Source organism: Hypanus sabinus, chromosome 29 (assembly GCF_030144855.1).
Source record: "Hypanus sabinus isolate sHypSab1 chromosome 29, sHypSab1.hap1, whole genome shotgun sequence".
Taxonomy (NCBI): Eukaryota; Metazoa; Chordata; class Chondrichthyes; order Myliobatiformes; family Dasyatidae; genus Hypanus; species Hypanus sabinus.
Window position 1 is genome coordinate 33,160,778 of NC_082734.1, and position 22,529 is coordinate 33,183,306.

At 44.3% G+C, this 22,529-nt stretch overlaps 1 protein-coding gene across 1 annotated transcript in view; it reads right to left on the reverse strand.

The window, feature by feature from the left end:
• LOC132383215 (perforin-1-like) overlaps window positions 1–22,220 on the reverse strand; it is a 39,061-nt gene extending 16,841 nt beyond the window's left edge. Inside the window, exon 1 of the mRNA XM_059954108.1 lies at window positions 21,405–22,220. The gene's annotated coding sequence lies outside the window, so the exon portion shown is untranslated. The remainder of the gene's footprint in view (window positions 1–21,404) is intronic.
• Between the last annotated feature and the right edge of the window lie 309 nt (window positions 22,221–22,529).

Genomic DNA, 22,529 nt, shown 5'->3' on the forward strand with positions numbered 1-22,529 from the left:
TTCTCTTAGACTCTCCCACCATGGGAACATGAGATCCCCCCTATCCTTCTGAATTCCAGCGAATACCGACTCAGAACCATCAAACTTTCCTTGTATGATAACCCTTTCATTCCTGGATAATCCTTGTGAACCTCCTTTGGACCCTCTCCAATAACAGCACATTTTTTCTAAGATGAGGGGCCAAAACTGTACACAATGCTCAAGGTGAGGTCTTACCAGTGCCTTATAAAGCCTCAATATCACATCCCTGCTCTTGTAGTCTTGTATAAGGTAACAAATTTTGTGACATATGCCTATGATATTTTACCTGATTCTGATGGGCAAACTGGTTGATGAGAGATATTGAGATTCTGGTCCAAAAAAAAAGGAAGCAGGTGTCAGGTTTAGGAAGTTTTAGGCCAGTTCAGAAATTCAGGACACATGGAAGCCGATGAGAAAGAGTTGGGTAAATAGGCAGGGGGATGGGAACCAGTATGATAGAGCTGAAGATGAGCCAGCAGGTTTACAAGTAGATGATTGTTGTGAGGAAGGCCAATGATTGGGTACAAATACAGACAAAGCAAAGCACAGAGGCAAAATTCAAAAGGGCGTAGAATGCAGGACTGAAGGTGCTGTATTTAAATACATGTACAATTCGGAATAAGGTGGCCAACCTTGTGGCACAATCAGAGATTGGTCAGTATGACGTTGTGGGCATCACTGAGTCATGGATGAAAAGAAGGCCAGAGTTGGGAGCTTAACATCAAAGGATACCCTTTGTATTGAAAGGACAGGCAGGGAGGCAGAGGCAGTGGTGTGGCTCTGTTGGTAAGAGATGGAATTACATCTTTAGAAAGAGGTGACATAGGGTCAGAGAATGTCGGATCTTTGTGGATGGGGAAACTCCAAGGGTAAAAAAAATAATTTGGGGGATCATATATAGGCCTCCTAATAGTAGTCAAGTAACGGGGGACAAAGAAATGGCAGATGAACCTAATGGGGACTTTGCGTCAGCCTTCACTGTGGAAGACACTGGCAGAGTGTCAAAGGTCCATGTGTGTCAGCAAGCAGGCATGAGTGCCATTGCCATTACAAAGGAAAACCTCAAAGGTCTTAAGGTGGATAAGTCACCTGGACCAGACGGACTACACCCCAGAGTCCTGAGAGAGGTTGCTGAAGAGATAACGGATGCATTGGTCATGATTTTTCAAGAAACACTTGATTTTGACAAGGTCCCAGAAGACTGAAAGATTGCAAATGCCACTCCACTCTTTGAGAAGGGAGGAAGGGAAAAAAAGGAAATTATAGACCAGTTAGCCTAATCTCAGTGCTTGAGAAACTGTTGGAGTCGATTATTAATGATGAGGTTTTGGGGTACTTGGAGACTAACGATAAAATAAGTCAAAGTCGGCATGGTTTCTGTAAAGGGAAATCTTGCCTGACAAATCTGTTGGAGTTCTTTGAGGAAGTAACAAGCAGGGTGGACAAAGGAGGGGCAGTGGATGTCATTTACTTGGATTTTCAGAAGGCATTTGATAAGGTGCCACAGATGAGGCTGTTTAACAAGATAAAATCCTATGCCATTACAGGAAAGATACTGGTATGGGTAGAGTGGCTGAGAGCTAAGAGACAATGAGTGGGAATAAAAAGGACCTTTTCTGGTTGGCTCCCAGTGACTCGTGGTGTTCTTCAAGGGTCAGTGCTGGAACCACTACTTTTCATATTGTTTGTCAGTGACTTGGATAATGGACAATGACTTAGATGGCTTTGTGGCAAAGTTTGCTTATGATACAAAGATAGCTGGAGGGGTAGGTAGTGCTGAGGAAGCAATGTAATTGCAGCAGGACTTAGACAAATTGGAAGAATGGGGAAATAAGTGGCAGATGGAATACAGTGTTGGGAAATACGGTGTAATGGCAAGGACAGGAAGGAACAGATCCCACCATAGGGTAACAGAAGGAACAGCCTGACTTGCCCCCAGAGGCAAGGACAGGATACCAACAAGACAAACCAGCCACCACACTTGAACCCAGGGCCACTTATATTCCAGCCCCAATATGAGAATCAAATGCCTGTGATTAAGCCCAACTGAGACAACATACAGCAAGAAGACCCGGAGTCCGGAGTCCACGGACCGGACCGTGAACCAGAATGCGGACTTCGCGGACCAGACCATGACAATTGCATTTGTCAACTCAAGCTGCAAATAAATCTTTAAGGAATCCTGCTCAACAACTGTCAAATCCTTTTGTGCCTTCAATTTTTTAATTTTCTCCCCAAATAGAAAATAGTCTACCCTTTTATTTTTTCTACTAAAGTGCAAGACCATACACTTCCTGACACTGTAATCCATTTGCAAATTTGTTGCCCAGTCTCCTAATCTGTCTAAGTCCTTCTACAGACTCTCTGCTTCCTCAAAACTAGTTGCCCCTCCACCCATCTTTGTATCATCCACAAACTTGGCCACAAAACCATCAATTCCATCATCCGTCATTGATATGCAAAGTAAAAAGAAGTGGTCCTAACACAGACCCCTGAACACCTCTAGTCACCGGCAGCAGGAAAGGCTCCCTTTACTCCCACCTTTTGCCTCCTGTCAATCAGCCAAAGCTTTATCCATGCTAGTATCAAATAAAATCCAAATATTCAACATCCATCAATTCTGTCCATCCTGCTTGTTATTTCTTCAAAGAATTCCAACAGATTTGTCAGGCAAGACTTTCCCTTCAGGAATTCATGCTGACTATGGCCTGTATAATCCTTTGCCTACAAGTACCTCGAAACCACATCCTTAACAATCGACTCCAACATCTTCCCAACCACTGAGGTCAGACTAGCTGGCCTATAATTTCCTTTCTTCTGCCTCTCTTCCTTCTTGAAGAATGGAGTGACATTTGCAATTTTTCATTCCTCTTGAAAGATCATTACTAATACCTCCACAATCTCTTCAGCCACTTCTGACAGAGCTTTGGGTGTACACCATCTGGTCCAGGTCTATCTTCAGACTTTTCCATTTCCCAAGCACCTTCTCATGAGTAATGGCAACTTCACACATCCCTGCCCCCTGACACTGCAGACCCTCTGGCATACTGCTAACGTCTTCCACAGTGAAGACTTATACAAAATACATATTCAGTTCATTTGTTATTTCCTTATCCCTCATTACTACCTCTCCAGCATCATTTTCCAGCAGTCTGATATCTATTCTCACCTCTCTGTTACACTTTATGTATCTGAAGAAAATGTTAGAATCCTCTTTAATATTATTGATTAACTTACCTTTGTATTACATCTTTACTTCTTTGTGGCCTTTTAGTTACCTTCTGTTGGTTTTTAAAAGCTTCCCAATCCTCTAACTTCCCACTTATTTTTGTTCTATTTCATGCCCTCCTTTGGCTTTTATGTTGGCTTTGACTTCTCTTCCCAGCAATGGTTGTGTCATCCTGTCTTTAGAATACTTCTTCCTCTTTGGGATGTATATACAGGTGTCCCCCACTTTACAAATGTTCGCCTTACACCACTTCTCTTTTACGAAAGACCTACATTACTAAGCTGTTTTCGCATTACAAAGAGGATTTTCGCTTTTATGAAAATTTTTCCCATATAAATTAACAGTTCTTCACTTTACACCATTTTGGGCTTAAGAAAGGTTTCATAGGAATGCTTTACCTTTGTAAGGGGGGGGGGGGACCTGTATCCTAAGCCTTCTGAATCGCTCTCAGAAATTCCAGCCATTGTTGCTCTGCCATCATCCTTGCCAGTGTTCTTTTCAGAATCTGGTTTAATATCATCAGCATGTGTCGTGAACTTTGATAACTTTGCAGCATCGGTACAATGCAATGCATGATAAATATAGAAAAAGTCTGTGATCACTTGTCCCTAAGGGTTCCTTAAGGTTGTTATATAATGTGGACAAGCTCCCACTACCTATTAAATGCTCCCAATGGCATCCGCCTCTAACAGCCTCTGACAACCAAGTCCAGCTCCTGGACTTCACATGTGGCTTAGCTACTAAGCCCTGCGGAGCCGTTTCTACTGACAGGAGAAGGGGCAAAGGCGGGTTATTGACACCTTAAAACCAGTCATTTCGGACAGATGGGACTCATCAGCCATGTTTGGCAGCTCATTTAGGAGAGGGAATACTCTGATCTCAAATCTCCGCTGCCTTGCGGCTGTACCCACTCATGGGGAAGGCTTCGGGAGTAAACCCCGAAGGAAAACTCCAGAGCTGGAGTCCCTAAGGCAGTCCTACATTGAGTTCTATGTTGACAGGCAATTCCTGTGACACTGCTGGTATCAAACTGTATCGGTCTCTGCCGTTCCTTTGGGTTCGCAGATGTGTGGAGAGGGGGAGCTTCTACATGGGCAACAGCTTGCTCTCAGAATCGTCCTGCCCGGGCTTGCATATTTAGACAGCTAGCACCCAATATCCATGGTCAACTCTGACCAATGGAGGCCCTCACCTCATCTCACCCGAAGAGTTCCTTTACCTTAAGTTCTCTAATCAATCCTGGTTCATTGCACAACACCCAATGCAGAATTAATCATCCCCTAGTGGGCTCAACCATGAGCTGCTTTAAAAAGCCATCTTGTAGGTATTCTAGAAATTCCCCCTCCTGGGATCCAGCACCAACATGATGTTCCCAATCTACCTGCATAGTGTAATACCCCTTGACTATTGTAATATATCCCCCTTTTGGCATCTATTTTCTATCTCCAATTGTAATTTGTAGACCACATCTTTACTACCATTTGAAGGTCTGTATATAGCTCCCAGCAGGGTCTTGTTACCTTTGAGAGCGAGGGACTGAGAGACACCGGTCAGTGTACAGATCTCCCCCGAGAGAGAGGGACTGAGAGACACCAGTCAGTGTACATATCTCCCCCTGAGAGAGGGGGACTGAGGGACGCTGATTAGTGTACAGGTTTCCCTCTGAGTCAGTGAAGTGTGTGAAGATTGATCTCAATGTTATCGGAAAATTTCTTGGTCCATGAGATCATAGCTTGCTTCCCGCAAAAAACTGATTAAGTCTCCGACTCAACTAAGAGATCCTTTTGTGGTCACCATCGCTTGCTGCTACTGATGTCTCATTTCTTGATGTGGTTTGTGGTGTCCCAGTTTGGACCATGTGACCTTCCTCCTCCTCCTGTTGGTTATTTCAAGCTCGCAGGGGTTTCTTTGCGAGCACTGAGAGTCAGATCTAGCTCGCCACCCCCCACCCTCCACATCCGCAGCAGGCTGTTTCGCCACCCTACTAAGGATCTCTTTTCCAGCCTTCCACTGCTGAATGCCCTTGTTTGATTTGGAAACATGTCAGGCACACCGACACCACCACATTCCCTCCGTGGAAGGCTGTTCTTGTGGGGGAGCTTCATTTCCAATTTCATCCACACCCTCACCTCAAATAGCTGTGGAGTGTTTGTTAAATGGCGTGAGATCAAGTTGACACTCAGCAAAAAATGCTAACTCTGTCCTAAACCCTTGGCTGCTCCTGCGTCAGCAAAGAACTGATTCTGCTGCTAGAACACAAACTTCCTCCTGAGAGAATAGTAAATGTACATCACTAACAGGAAAGCCACAACAGTAAAAATCAAAGACGGTACTTCAAACCGGGTTAGATCCCACAGATACACAAAGAGGGTACTGTACTTCAAACTGGGTTGTATCCTCAGACACACAAAGAGGGTACTTTGAACCAGGTTGTATTCCACAGGTACACAAAGACAGTACTTTGAACCGGGTTGTATTCCACAGACACACAAAGAGGGTTCTTTGAACCGGGTTGTATTCTGCAAATGCCTCAGACTGGGGTGGATCCCACACTGAAAGGGTGTGGTTTAAAAAACCTATTTCCAAAGTATGAGTGAGTGCCTTGAATGCGTGTGCATGGACGGTAGTGTGAAAGTCACCTGTCCCGGACCTTTCCGAGGACTCCGGTAGTGTGCATCTTTGTGTGTTATGGACCAGGAAGCATGAAGTTTGTTGAGGACTGGTTGGAATGGACTAAGTGAGTGTCTGCACATATGTTGCTAGAGAAAGGTAAATGTGAGAAAGCCACTGTTGTGGCTTTCCTGTTAGTGATGAAGGTGTTGATGTACATTTACTATTCACTCAGGAGGAAATTTGTGTTCTAGCAGCAGAAACAGTCCTTTGCCGACACAGGAGCAGCCGAAGATTTAGGACAGAAACACCTTATATTCCATTTGCGTAGCCTCCAACTTCATAGCATGAGCAATGAATTCTCAAACTTTCAGTAATGTCCCCCACCATCCCCTTCCCCTCTCTCACCTTATCTCATTCCCTCTGGGGCTCCTCCCCACTTTTCTTTCTTCCATGTCCTTCTATCTCCTTCACCAATCAACTTCCCAGCTCTTTACTTTATCCTTCCTCCTTCAGATTTCACCTATCACCCAGTGATTCTCTCTCCTCTCCACCCACCAGCCCAGAACATCGACTGTACTCTCTTCCATAGATGCTGCCTGGCCTGCTGAGTTCCTCCAGTATCTTGTGTGTGTTGCTCTGATTTCCAGCATCTGCAGATCTTCTCTTGTTTGTGGAAGCACACTGTCTAACTCAGTGTTTAAAACAATTAGCATCAGAATCTGTGGATGAATTACATATTGGCACTTGCTGTGCCCCAGGTTTGAATAAAGTCCCTGACAAATGGCACCTCCTGAGCGATTGGTGAGGCTGGTGTCAGCCAGTGCTTGCCTCAGCTGGAGATCTGCAATAGCTCTAGGGGAGGCCGGAGGTGGAGGGGGGGGGGGGGGGGGGATGAGCAACAGGTTGATTTAAATGTATCCTGAACTGATCTATCAGGAGGCTAGAAAATATAGAAAAGATACACAGTGTTGCACAAAATTCAATTAGGTTAATGTGTAGAACACCCGCAGAATATATTTTAAAATATTCTGGATTAGTCCCAGAAGCAGGAACACCCATCTTAATAAATGTTATTGTACATGAGTTGCAACCAAGGTTAAGGAAAATGTATTGTCTACTGTTACTTTTGTGAGATGAGACGAGATAAAAATGAATCTCAGGTTTGTATAGTTTATATACTTTGATAGTAAATGTAGTTTAAACTTTGGGTGAAATTGTGAGTGTTTTATAATGTTGCAACATCAAAGGATGAAAGCTGTGAAGGGGAATGGGAACTGTTAGGGTCACATATTTACTTCACCAGCATCCAATCTTCAGACATGAACACAGGTTGTAGATTGAATCTAGAATGCAGCTCTGAAAAATAGTTTTCCTGGAGCTGTGCACTGGACTTTGATTGCAAACCAGCCAATGCTGATTAATAGTGATCATAATATGATTGAATTCACACTGAAATTTGAGAAGGACGAGATGTCAGATGTCAGAAGGTCAGATGTATCGTTATCACAGTGGAGTAAAGGGAGTTTCAAAGGCAGGAGAGAGGAGCTGGCCAGAATTGACTGGAAAAGAACACTGGCAGGGATGATGGCAGATCAGTAATGGCTGGAATTTCTGGAAGCAATTCAGAAGACACAGGATATACACATCCCAAAGAGGAAGAAGTATTTTAAAGGAAAGATGGTACAACTATGGCTAACAAGAGAAGTCAAAGCTAAAGCCAACATAAAATCCATAGAGAGGGCATATAATAGCGGAAAAATTAGTGGGAATTTAGAGGATTGGGAAGCTTTGCAAAACCAACAGAAGGCAATTGAAAGAGTCATTAAGAATGTAAATATGGATTACAAAAGTAAGCTAACCAAAAATATCAAAGAGATACCAAAAGTTTCTTCAGATACATAAAGTGTAAAAGAGAGGAGAGAGTGGATATTAGATCATTGGAAATCAGTGCTGGAGAGCCACTTATGGGGGACAACAATATAGTGGATGAACTGAATAAGTATTTTGCATCAGTCTTCACTGTGGAAGACACTAACGGTATGGTGGAAGTTCCATGTGTCAGGGGTCATGAAGTGTGTGAAGTTACCATTACTAGAAAGAAAGTTCTAGGGTTATTTAAAGATCTGAAGGCGGATAAGTCTCCTTGATTAGATGGTTAACACCCCAGGGTTCTGAAAGAGGTGGCTGAAGAGATTGTGGAGGTATTAGTAATGATCTTTCAATAATCACTAGATTCTGGAATGGTTCTGGAAGACTGGAAGATTGTAAATGTCATTCTACTCTTCAAGGAGGGAGCGAGGCAGAAGAAAGGAAATTATAGGCCAGTTAGTCTGATCTTAGTTGTTGGGAAAATGTTGAAGTCGATTACTAAGGATGAGGGTGCTTGGAGGCACATAATAAAATAGGCCATAGTCAACGTGGTTTCCTCAAGGGAAATCCTTGCCTGTGTTACGTACCCGTGACACGTGACAGTGGTGTTGAAGCTATACTGGACTTAAGGTAGTGGTCTTGTGATGGTGGAGTGACGTCATTTTCCCGCCAGTAGAGGTCATGTGACAGGTTTTTTTTTACAGGGTATAAAAGGAGGACCCCTCCCTGTGAGGAGGGGCAGTTTGTGGCTGGATTTGCCATTTTGACTTCATGCCACTGCATGGTTCAATATTATGACGCAGTTTAGTTGAAAAATGGAGTTTTATTTAATGCCTAAAGTTTAAAAGGTCATTGCCAGCAGTTTCTTTATAATACTGCCAGTTGAAAATCAGTGGAGAGTGAAGATCGGAGTTCGGGAGTTAAAAGATCGAGGAAAGTCGATTTCGACAGTGAAACAGGTTCGACCTTGTTTGATCCTCATTTGGAAGGAATTCGTTGGCTTTTTCTATGTTAACCCCTGTGAATAGCAGAAAGGGTTTGGGTACAGTTTTGTCAAGGAAAGGTCAGTGCCTTTAAGCCATTTCATTTCCATCTTCATAAATTCTCCGTGGGAAAAGTATAGTTCGACTGGGAGCCGCAACGACACGATGTGAAAGAGAATTTAAATCGTCTAAAAAGTCTCTCCTTTAATGGACTGTAAGCATTTTGAACTTTTGCAGTACTACTTTGAAGAACTGTTTTTGCAACATCGCTTTAAGAACTGTGTTTAAGCTGCCGCACAGCAGCTGATTTCCGGTTACGTTAGTGATTTGTTTACTTTTGGGGGTTTGTTTTTCAGTGTTTAATAAATGTTTTATTTGTTATAAAAACCCCTGCCTCACTTATTTACTTACTGTTGCTGAATCCGTAACACCTGACAAATCTTTTGGAATTCTTTGAAAAAATAGTGAGAAGGATAGACAAAGAGGGAATTGGTTTTTTTTGTCATTTACTTGGATTTTCAGAAGGCCTTTGACACGGTGTCACACATGAGGCTGCTTAACAAGCTACAAGCCCGTGGTGCTACAGGAATTATTCTAGCTTTGATAAAGCAGTGACTGATAGGAGGAAAAGAGTGGGAATAAGGGGAGCCTTTTCTAACTGGCTGCTGGTGTCGAGTGGTGTTCCACAGGGATCTGTGTTGGGACCGGTTCTTGTCAGTGGCTTCGTTGCAAAGTTTGCAGGTGATATGAAGATAGGTGGAGGGGCAGTTAGTATGAGGAAGTAGAGAGGCTACAGAAGGACTTAGACAGAAATGGCAGATGGAATACAGTGTCGGGAAGTGTGTGGTCATGCACTTTGTTGGAAGAAATGAAAGCGTTGACTATTTTCCTAATGGAGAGAAAAAATATGAAAAACTGAGATATAAAGCGACTTGGAAGTTCTCATGCAGGATTCCCTAAAGGTTAATTTTCAAGTTGAGTCAGTGGTGAGGAAAGTAAATGTAATGTTAGCATTCTGTTGAAGAGGGCTAGAATATAAAAGCGAGGATGTAATGTTGAAACTTTAATAGAGCACCGGTGAGGCCTGACTTGGAGTATTGTGAGCAGGTGTGGGCCCGTTGTTTTAGAAAGTGTGTGCTGAAACTGGAGAGGGTTCAAAGGAGGTTCACAAAAACGATTCCAGGATTGAATGGCTTGTCACATGAAGAGCGTTGGATGACTCTGGGCCTGTATCACCAGAATTCAGAAGAATGAGAGTGACCACATTGAAACTTATTGAATGGTGAAAGGACTTGATAGAGTAGATTTGGAAAGGATGTTTCCTGTGGTGGGAGAATCTAAGACCAGAGAACACAGCCTCAGAATAGAGGGGAATCCTTTTCAAACAGAGATGAGGAAGGATTTCTTAAGCCAGAGAGTGATGAATCTGTGGAACTCTTTGCCACAGGCAGCTGTGGCGGCCAAGTCTTTACGTATATTTAAAGCAGAAGTTGATAGATTCTTGATTGGTCAGAGCATGAAGGAATACAGGGAGAAGGCAAGAGATTGTGGGTGAGAGGAAAATTGAATCAGCCACACTGAAATGGACTCAGTTGGGCCAAATGGCCTAATTCTGCTCCTACATCTTACGGTCTTATAGTTTTGTGATCTTATTAACATTCACTTCGGGTGTCTGGAATGTGGGTGTGAAGAAGAAAGTCTTTGAAAACTATATGCAATTCAATGGAAGCATTGTAGATGCATTGTAACTATGTAATTGTCTTGCTGTTAGCTTTGGTCTTTAGCATATAAAAATGTCATGTAATATTGGGTCAAGAGGCCTCCTCCTCCAAAGTGTTACAATGTGATGCCCGCTGCTCAATTTTATTGAATAGAAGTACAACACTTCGGTATCCACTAGCTCCAATGTCTTTCCATGGACTCCGTTCACCTTACAACGTCTGGGACACCTTCATGACCCAACGATGGATCTCAGTCGTCTAAGTGGGTGAGTGCTTTTGAAATTTACACTCACAACTAGGATCTCTATGGATCAATGACTACAGGATCATGAGGTAGCGCAAAAATGGTGGAGAAATGAGCTAATGGATATAGAAGTAGTGTGACATGTGCATGCACAGCTGAAGGAAAACCTGAACTCAGCCCAGCAGGAAGTTTTAGGTTTAGGGATAGCGGTGGGATCAAGAGCATCATGGGCCGGTGAGAGAGACCAGAGGAGGGCAAAGAGAACTCAGTGAGAGGCTGTAGTGGGTGTAGCTGATGTGGTTACACCAAGACTTGTTTTGTGTGTCGGCAACTGGGGCGCGAAGGAAGGAACTGCTGGAACAGACGTGGGAGGGTAGAGGAGATGATGGCTACAGGTAGTGTCCTGAAAAGAGAGGAGGGTGTGAGAATCACTCAGCAAAGCAGGCAGAGGCCACAGCATTCTGATTTGGCTGCTGATTGGGCTATGGAGCTGGCGAGGTCAGACAGTCGGCCGACAACGTCCTCTATTGCCAGTGGTGGCCATCCATTCATGTATAGGAGAGTTATTAGGGGCCGGCAACGTGAGATGTTAGTGGATGCAGGGTCATCAGTATCAATAACTGATCTACCTCTGCCCATGGCCAGAGACACGATTTACACTACCAGTGCAGGAGTTGACACGATGTCAGACCCAGGAACTTGAGATTGAGGGATTGCAGTTTCCTATAGATTTCTGGGTGTGCCTAAAGAGTGAAGGTGCTATCGTGGGGATAGGCACACTGTGTAAAGCTCAGCAAAAGGAAAAATAACATGAACAAGACAGAGACAGCGAACATGTGTGACCTGCAAAGCAACTAACATGGCCCACAGAGAGACCGCAGCCCCAAGCAGGGAGGAGAGCCAGGGTGACGTGTGGGAATCATGTCAGGAGGCACAGTCAGGAGCTGTAAGAAGTAGTACAGCTGCCTGAGGAGGTAGCAATGATTAAAGCAAAGGCTCACCATAGCAGGGAGAGTAAGGAGCTGAAAAGGAACGATTGGGCAGGTATCAGTACAGGGGGGCAGCGGAAGAACAAGAAGCTACAGAAATTACAAGTGTAGAGGAAGAAACTACAAATGCCGACTTAGTAAGATTATATGGAGATGGGAAGCACTGCTATAACCAGGGTAACACACTGAGGGATCGAGCAAAGCAGCAGCAACGTTCTGTGGATCAGAGAGAGCCAGAGGAAGGGAAGATGGTCCTCCCACAGCCAGGTGACCACGTCACGGTAAGGGAGCTGGTTGAAAAGACAGGTTTCACTCCCTAATGGACAGAACCATGGGTGGTGCCCCAGATGAATGATGCCTGTGTAGGTGTACAGTCCAGGTGAGGCAGCCAGTGAAAACATTGGACTCAGGTTAAACCGTATGACCCACCTTCTTGGCGCCCTCGCAGACTGGGCGAGAGATCAATGTAGCCGGTAACAGCGTCATTGCAGAGAACCCGAGCGGTGAGCACTAACCGGCTGCATCAGACCTGACCCCAGCTGATGGAAGCAAACGCGAAAACAGAGGAAACTGAGAGAGTATGACAGCAAGCTGTGAATAGCATGTTAATTATAATGGTAACTGGACCTCCAGCTGCTGAAGGTAGATAATTATCGCGTAGAACAGAAAAAACATTTGGGAAAAATAGACGGGAAGGGATCCCAGTTACAGCAGAGACATCAGGTTCTACAATTTCAATAGCATGCCAGACCAAGAAAGAAAAGAAATTACACACAGCTGGGCCCTTTCAGTGGTTGGGCCAGTGATCAACTGTCACGTCTGGAGGGGCTGCCACCAGGGTGAGATCCTTGCACTCATCCTGTGACAAGGACGTGGCAGGAAAACGAACACAAGTGCAGGACTCCGACGCGAAGGCAGGATCAGGGGGCAGAATCTCCGTAGTGAGGGTAGAATCGGGACCAGGCTGAGTCAGGACCTGGGAGACTTGGTTTACGGAGAGATACGGGTGAAGACTTGGAGCAAAGTTCCTCTCTCTCTCTCTCTGAGAGTCGACCAACAATCTGGCAAGGGCTGACTGGAGCTGTCGGAGTCTTATCCTCTGGTGGCTAGTGGAAACCAGGTGCTGGTGACTGAGAGGAACTGGGAAAGATTGGGAATCAAGTGTGGGGATTAAGGACCAATTAGGGAGGAAAGGGAAAAGGTGGGAAATGCCAGCCAGGACCATGACACATCCAAATAGAGACCACCCCATCGACTCCTCGATGAGAGGGTCTGAGAGACTAGTCATCATGATTCTGACAATCCTTTGGCATGACATGGAGTGTGAAATGTTGTCTGTATGCCTGATACATGAAGGGGTGAAGATAAAGAATGAGATCAAACTGTAATCGGCCAGCAGGGAAGGAGGCAACAGGCGTACAGATGATGAAGCTGCATTTTATAGACTTGGTCAAATTTCCAGGGCGGGAGTCTTGTAGATAGTCATTAGGGATGAAAGCTCAGATACGGATGCACGTAGGGTAACTAGGGAAGGGATTCCGAAGCACGGGGCACTTTTGCTGTCCTGTTTGATTAGATCCTCCTTAAAGTATGGCCTTTCTGGAACAGATTTATCTTTGTCCAGGAGGGACTGCTAAGGTAAATTCCGGAGTTAGGGTATAGAGCAACTAATCTTCAAACATGAACACGGATTGTAGATTGGATTTAAAATGCAGCCCTGAACAATAGTTTTCCTAGAGCTGTGCACTGGAGTTGATTGCAAAGCAGACAATGCTGATCAATATTCACTTTGTGTGTCTGGAGTGTGGGTGCAAAGAAGGAAGGGTTTGAAACTATATGTAATTGAAAGGAAGCACTGTAGATACATTGTAAATGCAGAATTGTCCTGCTGTGACCTTTGATCTTTAGCATAAAAAAATGCCATGTAATATTGGGTCGGGAGGCCTCTTCCTCCAAGAGGGTCTCAATATGGTACCTGCTGCTAGTTTTTGTTAAATAAAACACTCCTGTATCCACAAGCTTCAAAGTCTCTCTGTTGACTGTTCTTGTTACAGCAGGGACAATACTTGAGACTTCCCGGGCTGCTCCACTATATCCTCTGGGTGATATTATGCATGTTGTTTTAAAAATATATACGACAGCTGTCCTATATAACTTGAATGTTATTTAACTTGTACTGTAACACATACAAAATGCTGGAAGAGCACAACAGGTCAGACTGCTATGAATAAAGAACTCGGGTTTTGAGCCGAGACCCTTCTTCAGGACCTGCCTCAGTGTTACCCATGAACTACTGTTGAACTAGCCCAATTACAGCGTGAGGCAGCAGAGGCTGAAAGACTTTATAGACTAAAGCACACTATGCGCAAGAATATAAAGGATATTCGGGTATAATCGAAAATGAGAGATTCTCGACCATAGTGAGAAAAGTAGCAGCAAATTATATGATTTGCCAAAGACACAACCTCAAAAGACACGGCCAGTATCTGCAGAAGGCCCTCCCCTGGAATCTATTTGTACATCTCCAAGTGGATTTTATGCTATTACCTATATGTACGGGTTTTAATTATGCTTTTATCTCCAGGGATAGAAGCTTATCAATCCCAGAGAAATAATGCTGTAACTGTTGTATTATAAGAATTTATACCTAGGGTTAAGATCCCTGAGAAAACCTCGTGACAATGGCCCTCACTTTATAGGTAGTTAAATAGGATTTGAGAACCAATGTGAGTATCATTTCTCCTGTCTTTACCACCCACAATCGACTGGGACAGAAGAGGGCTCTGAAAAGCAGGTTAGCTAATTTGTGCAATGAGACACACCTATCTGGCCTGGCACACTCCCACTGACTCATGACAAATCACCGCACTCCAAACCACATGGGGAACAGGCCTATCTCTGCATGAGATAGTATTGGGACATCCCATATGTTTGCCAGTTGCCTCTCCCTTTTTGATTAAACAGATAAATACTATGAGTGAAAGCACATCACCATATCACACAGCGCTAACTCAAGCTCTTAAGGGTATCCATGAACAGGTAGTTGAAGCCCAGGTCATGCTGGCCACAGGGTTAACGGCCTAATGGCTGGGAGACTGGGTACGGCTGAGAGCTTACCAATGAAAGAGCTGCCTTCAGCCCCATTGAGAAGATCTGTTTCAAGTACCACTAGCTACATACTGTGAACAGCTCTAAAGGAGCAAGGGAAGCCGATGTGTGCATTGCTCGTCATGCCACCAGACCAGGGAGCCAGTGGCCAGAAGAGCCTTGATAACAAGGATTGACTAATTGAACTTTTGCTTGCAAGCCTACGTGGTGACATGTTTCAGATAGTCTGCCAACGTACAGAACAGCATCCTGACACTAACACAATCAGTCACGATGATGGTTGTGTTCTAAAAGGTCCACATATTCAGAAGCTGTGTTGCCACCGCAGTCTATACCCTGAATTGTAGTGTGAAGGGAGCACAGGAATGCACTGCCCGTAGACAGGAGTGGCCATTGCACCTGCTCTGATGGATGGTACCAACAGACTGCATCGACCCCCAGCTCTGAAACTGCTTCGTGAGGGTCAGGGGCGAAGTTTCTTATTGCAGTCATGATGGACTGGGAATAGATTTGGGTAAGAGTATGTGCAATGTCTATACCACAGATGAATCCTGAAAATGCTGCTTACAGGGTGTGTAACCATCAGTCCTATCACTGACTGCCAGGGGTAGAGAGCATCACCCGATGGAGCAAATATGGTACTACACAGGCCAGACAGTAACCACCCCTCAACAGCTTTGGTTTGGATGAAAGAGCCCGTTTTGGAAGGGTTATTCCTGGCCTGATGGTTACACACCGAGTAAGTAGAAACAGCAGCAGAATTGAACCCAGTTGTCAGTACTGTAATAGTGTTACACTGGCAAGTTTGTTCAATTGTCATTCAATTGTATATGAATACAGCAATATGAAACTGTATTGCTCCGGGGTCAAGGTACAAAACACAGAACCAACAGTCACACACAGTACAAGACAAATATACAATATCAGTAAAATGCAGAATGAAGTCCAAGCCTCTGAGTTCTTGAATGTCACAGCAATCTGTACAGTTGATGTTTCAGGCCGAAATCCTTCAGCAGGATGGGGATACTTTTTCTTCCCGTAGGTGCTACCTGACCTCCTGAGTTCCTCCAGCATTTTGTGTGTGTTGCTCAGATCTCCAGCATCTGCAGATTTTATCTTCCTGACAATATGGCTTGTCTTCTGTCAGGCGAACACTGGGTGGGGGAGAGCTTGGATGCTGTGCCACACCACCTCAGTGGAGGGCACCGACCCTGATGCCTCTACCTTGGGCGGCTGTAAACGGGCAACACTGCTACTATGCTACTGTGCCACAACCACACCTCCCGGCAGCACCCCCCCCCACATAAAAATAGAAAATGCTGGAAAGAGTTTGCAGTTTAATCCTGACCTGTCTGAGCTGCAGTTTACCTTGAGCAAAACCTTTCCCACCACTGAGGACATTCTCAAGAGGTCGTGCCTCAAGAGGGCACCATTCACCATTAAAGACCCTCACCATCCAGGACATACTCTCGGCTCATTATCACATTTTAGGAACAACATCGTCCCCTCTGCTATCAGTTTTCTGAATAGTCCATGAATCCACGAAGGCCTCCCTTGTTATTCCTCATTATGCACTAATTACTTATGTATTTATTTGCTTGTTTGTTTATTTATTTGTTATTCTGTCATTTATAGTCTTTTGACGCAATGTGGAGCGGGCTAGGACTTTTTCTCCTTGAATGAAGAAGGGTGAGTGTTGACTTGACAGGGGCATACAAGATTATAGCGTGGAAAGCCAAGCCCTTTTGCCCAGGCCAGCAGTGGCCAATACCAGAGGAGGAAAGTTTAAGGGAGATGCTAGAAGTAAGTTTTTTACAGTGGATTCCTGGAACACCCTGTCAGGCACGGACACGTTCAGCCGAGATGGCCTGTTTCTGTGCTGTAATTGTTATATGCTTATATGGGTGGTGGTAGAGACAGCTACATCAGGAGCGCATGGTTGAAAATGAAATCGGGGGGGTTTGGGCTATGTGTGACAGAAAGGTTAGATTGATTGGGGACTAGGTTAAAATGAGGGTACAACATTCCGGGCAGAAAAGTCCCTACTGTGCTGTAGCGTTTTACGTTCTATAATAATGCTTAAGTCTTTGCACTGTACTGTTGCTGCAACACAACATATTTCGCCTTACATAAGACAGTGATCATAGAGATAATTCTCATTCTAGTTCTCTCTTTCACTTCCTCTCTCTCAATCATTTTCTGACTCCTTTTCAACCTCTACCTCTTCCTGTGTCTGTCCGTCTCTCCCACTCTGTGTTGTATCCCTCTGTCTCTCTCTATATCTCTCTTGCTCCTCCTCCTCACTTCCTTTTATGTCCATTTTATGCATAATTTATGCTTTTCTTGTGAATGCTGTTTATCTGCGTGTCTGTGATGCTGCTGTGTGTAAGGTTATCATTGCACCTGTGCACACATATCGGTGCGTATGGCAATAATCTTGACTCAGCATCTTTATTCCTTCCACTCTCTCTATCGCTCATTAACTCACCCCTCTCAGAATCAGGTTTATTATCACCGGCATGTGCTAATAAACTCTCGCTCACCCTCCTCTCTCATTCCACCACCCTCTCTTCCTTGCTCCTTTCTCTCTCTCACTCCCCTTCTCTCCTCTCCTGCACACCACGTTGGCACTGGTGAAAAGTGGCAATGCTTTGCAGGATGTTTACAAAACTTCTTTTTATACTTCTGAACTACTCTCACTGCAATCTGCAGCTGGTCATTTTCCTTTAGGCAACATATACTTTTGAATTGTCTTAACAAATTTACAATTTCACAATCTTCTGAAGGTAGAATTAACTCTCAAGGATGCAGGTATGGCACATTTAAGTGGACGAAGGTACATCGTCCTGGCTGTAAGAACAGAAAGAAGGAAGGGAGGACTCAAAGCCACACTAAAATGTCAGTGAACGAAACTTCCTCTACCCAGTATCTTATTGGCAAATGTACAATCGCTGGAGAATAAGTTTGAGGACATGAGGGCAAGGTTGCTGTCTGTTTCACGGAGACATGGCTCACTCTGGACACACCAGAGACCTCGGTAAGACCAAACGGCTTCTTGACAAACTGGATGGAGCAGCCGATGATTCGGAGAACGCAAAAGGTGGAGGGTCTGTGCTTCAGGACAAATTGTTTGTGGCGCTCAGACACAGCAATCTGATTGAATCCCTGTTCTCCTGACCTGGAACATCCATCAATTAAACGCCGACTGTTCTGCTTAACAAGAGAGTTCTCCATGATCCTGAATACCGCCAAAGGCTGATACTGAGCAAGCACTCGAGGTACAAACAGGAAACAGCCTATCCCGACGCCTTTAAAGTCATTGTCGAGGACTTCAATCAGGTTTGTTTGAAGAAATTTCTGTCCAATTATCATCAACATATCACCTGCCGCACCAGGTGTCCCAACACACTCGACCACTGCCATATTACCACAAGGAATGCCTGCCATCTGATTCCTAGACTGCACTTTGGGAAATCTGATCACTTGGCTGTCCTCTCCCTACCTGCATACAGGCAGAGGCTAAAGACAAGGCTCCAGTGGTATGGACACTGAAGGGGTGGTCACGGGAGGCAGAGGAGCAACTGTGGGATTAATACGAGTCAGTGGACTGGGCCAGGGTCTGAATGAATACGTCACAGACTTTATAAATTAAGTCATAGATAAGTGAGTCCTTGCAAAATCATTCTGAGTCCTCCCCAGCCAGAAACCCTGCATGTACCACGAGACCTGCAATCTGCTGAGGGCCGCGTTGGTGCCATTCATGTCTTGGACCTCCGGAAAGCCACCGGCAGGTAAAATGGCAACTTCCGACCAAACCTGAGGCAAATGGGGACGCTATCACTTCTTACAAAGTGAAATGAAGGAAGATAGGTGACAGCAGGGTTTCACTCCCAAATGATCTCAATATCGTCTAAGCTCGCTTTGACCGTCAAAACATGGAGGAACCTTCACAAGCTGCCACAGACCCCAATGACCCCATGATTTCAGTCTCTGAGGCAGACGTGAGAGCATCCTTCAGGAGGGTGAACCCACGGAAAGCATCCGGCCCAGATGGGGTACCTGGCCAAGTACTCAAGACCTGTGCTTATGAACTGGCTGGAGTGTTCACTGATATCTTTAACCTCTCCATTTGACAATCTGAGGAACCCATCTGTTTCAAGCAGGTTTCATTTATATCAGTGCCGAAGAAGAATGTGCTAACCTGTCTCAATGGCTATCGTCCAGTGGCACTTACATCTACCGTGAGGAAGTGCTTTCAGAGGTTGGTAAGGAAGCATAACAAATCCTTCCTGAAAAGTGACTTAGATCCATTCCAATTTGCCTACTGATACAACAGGTCAACAGCAGAGGACAAGAATACTTGTAGATGCTGCCTGGCCTGCCGCGTTCCACCAGCATTTTGTGTGTGTTGCTTGAATTTCCAGCATCTGCAGATTCCCTCGTGTTTGTGTACTACTAGATGCTACCTTTCTGAGGCATCACTCCTTGAAGATGTCTTGGATACCATTAAGGCTGGCATCCAAGATGGAGCTGTCTAATTTTATAACTTCCTGTATCTTCTGTTGATCTTGTGTGGTAGCCTGCCCCTCCCTGCCCCATACCAGACAGTATTACAGCCTGTCAGTATGAACTCCACAGTGCACCTGTAGAAGTTTTTGAGTATTGGGTGACAAACCAAATCTCCTCAAACTCCTAATGAACTACAGCTGATCCCTTGCCTTCTTTATAGCTGCATTAATATGTTGGGGCCAGGTTAAATCCTCAGGGAACTTGAAATTGCTCACTATCTCCACTTCTGATTCCTCTATGAGGATTGGTTCGTGTTCCCTCGTTTAACCATTCCACAATCATCTCTTTAGTCTTACTGACTCTGAGTGCAAGGTTGTTGTTTTGACACCACTGAACTAGCTGGTATATCTCGCTCCTGTATGCCTCTCGTGTCCATCTGCAATTTTACCAACAATGATTATATCATCAGCAAACTTATAGATGGCATTTGAGCTATGCCTCGCCACACAATCGTGGGTATAGAGACAGTAGAACACTGGGCTAAACACACATACCTGAGGTGTGCCGGTGTGGATCGTTAGCAAGGAGGAGATATTATTACCAATCCGCACAGGTTGTGGTCTTCTGGTTCGGAAGTTGATGATCCAATTGCAGAGGGAGGTTCAGAGGCTCAGGTTCTGTAGATTATTAATCAGGACTGTGGAAATGATGGTGTTAAATGCTGAGCTGCAGTCGATGAACAACATACTGACCTAGGTGTTTGTATTGTATTGTCCAGGTGATCTAAGGCCATATGAAGAGCCATTGAGATTGCGAAAGCCTATTGCAAAGGCGGTTCAGAAAGCTTATGGAATGCTTGCTTTTATTTGTCGAGGCACTGACTTCAAAAGTCAGGAAGTTATGCTACAGCTTCATAAAACTCCGGTTAGGCCACGTCTGGATTATTGCATACAGTTCTGGTCGCCCCACTATAGGAAGGGCTTTGGAGAGGGTGCAAAAGAGGTTTACCAGGATGCTGCCTGGTTTAAAGGGCATGTGGTATCATTTCTCTGGAGTGCTGAAGGCTGGGGGGAGATCTGATAGAGGTTTACAAGATTATGAGAGGCATAGAGAGAGTAGACAGGGACTATCTGTTTCCCAGGGTTGAAAGGTCTAATACCAGAGGGCAAGTATTGAAGGTGAGAGGGGGTAGGTTCAAGGGGAATGCGAGGGGTAAGTTTTTTATACAGAGAGTTGTGGATGCCTGGAATACATTGTGTGGTATGGTGCTAGAGGCAAATACATAAGCAGCTTTTAAGAGATGTTTGGATAGGCACATGGATGTATGGAAGATGGAGGGATGTGGACATAATGTTAGTAGGAGGGAATTAGAGTTTGGGCATTTTTAATTTGCTGTTTAGCTGATTCAGCACAACATTGTGGGCTGAATGGACTGTTTTTGTGCTGTACTCTTCTTTGTTCTTTATTTGCCTTTGAAACAGCAATGCCTATGAGTCTAAAGCTTTCGTAATATTACTAAACATTTAAAAGATGTACTTTGAAGGAAATATATTTATCATTCATGGCTATTAAACTACCGTTTCACCACATGTTCACTCTAGTCTATGGCATAGCTATGGAACATTGAATCTGAACGTCGAAACCTTGTTTAATATTGATGGTGAGAATAATTAATATTATTATATTCAGCCATGCATTGATTCTGTATTGAATCTAGTATGTGGTTTACTTAAATTTTTGCAGTTTCACAAAGTTTTCTTATTACAGACCCTGAAGAAAACTTGCAGCTCAGGTTATTTTTGAGAGGTGTTTAACCCCCTGTCTAGCTTTGTATGCAACGCACTGCAAGGTCAGTTGAAGGCACTTTAACATGTTAACATCAAAAGTGCTAATTTCTGTCCTGCAGTGTGGAGATGATACATTTCTGCATGTTAGAACATATTCTCTCACTGAGCAAGCTTCAGTGATTGTTTGTTGTTGGTCACACAGCAACCTGTTAAATGTACTCTCGGTTCCCACAGTACTAATGAAATTCTACCCTGAAGTTTTTGCTGTAAAAGGTATTAGACTACAACAGGGACAATCTCGCTAATGTGATTAATCTGCTGAAAATCATACCTCTACAATCCTTGTTCACTGCTGACCCATAATATCCGGGCCTGCACAGCTGGCAGTTTTCTCCGTAGGTATCATACAGGCATTTCAGACACTCGCCAGTCCACTGGTCACAAGCCTCTGTATCTCTTCTGTCTATGTTATCATTGCAGCTACAAGGCAGACAGCGATCTCCATAGAAGCCAGGGGAACATCTATCACAGTGAATTCCTGAACAAAAATACAAAAACAAATATTGAACACCATCTCATTGCAACATCTAAGTTTAGGGCAGGGGTACACAACCTTTTCTTATGTCATGGACCCCCACCATTAACCGAGGGGGCCGTGGACCCCCTGATCTAGGGAGTCAAATGTAGTGACATTTGTATGGGTCACACTACTCAGAAACTAAACACATTGTTTCAACAAATAGAAATGTTACTTATTTATTGTTCTTGTAAAAATTAAGAAGTTAGCTACAAGTTACCAGTCTCTGACAAATGAGACAAAGTAATCCACCCTCCCCTACCCCACTTCACTCCATTTGCTCATCATTCCCCACCACTGCCAACCTCTGTTACAACCCTCCCTTTCACTTCCATACGTTAAGTATCTTGCTGTACAGTCTCAGTCCTAATGCAGAGTCTTGAGGCGAAACATTGACCATCCCTACCATCCCTCTGTCTCCACAGATGCTGCTCGACCCACTGAGTTTTTCCAGCATTTATTATTTGGGAATATTTCTTTTTTCTTAAGATTTTAACATCTGCTGTTTTTCCCCGTCTCTGGAAATTGTCAGTCTTTTTTTTATGGATTCTTTTGGGCTTCTTTGTTTAGTGGCTGCCGGTAAGAAGACGAATCTCAAGGTTGTATAATGTATAGATACGTTGATAATAAATGTACTTAAAACTTTCAACTGTCTAGCAGCGTTAATTCTGAATTTTGAATACATTCACTATAAATTCAAAGTCATATCAGTTTGTTTGGGCCATTGTTAGTTAAAGTTAAAGTCTGTCCCGGAGCCTTATAGGCTCATGAGGCCAGTGCTTATGTTGGTTACCATGGCGTGAAGTGACTGAGAGTATGAGACTTCCCTCCCCCGGATAGGACGCATGTCTATTGCGAGGTTAACCCCCAGCATTTTGC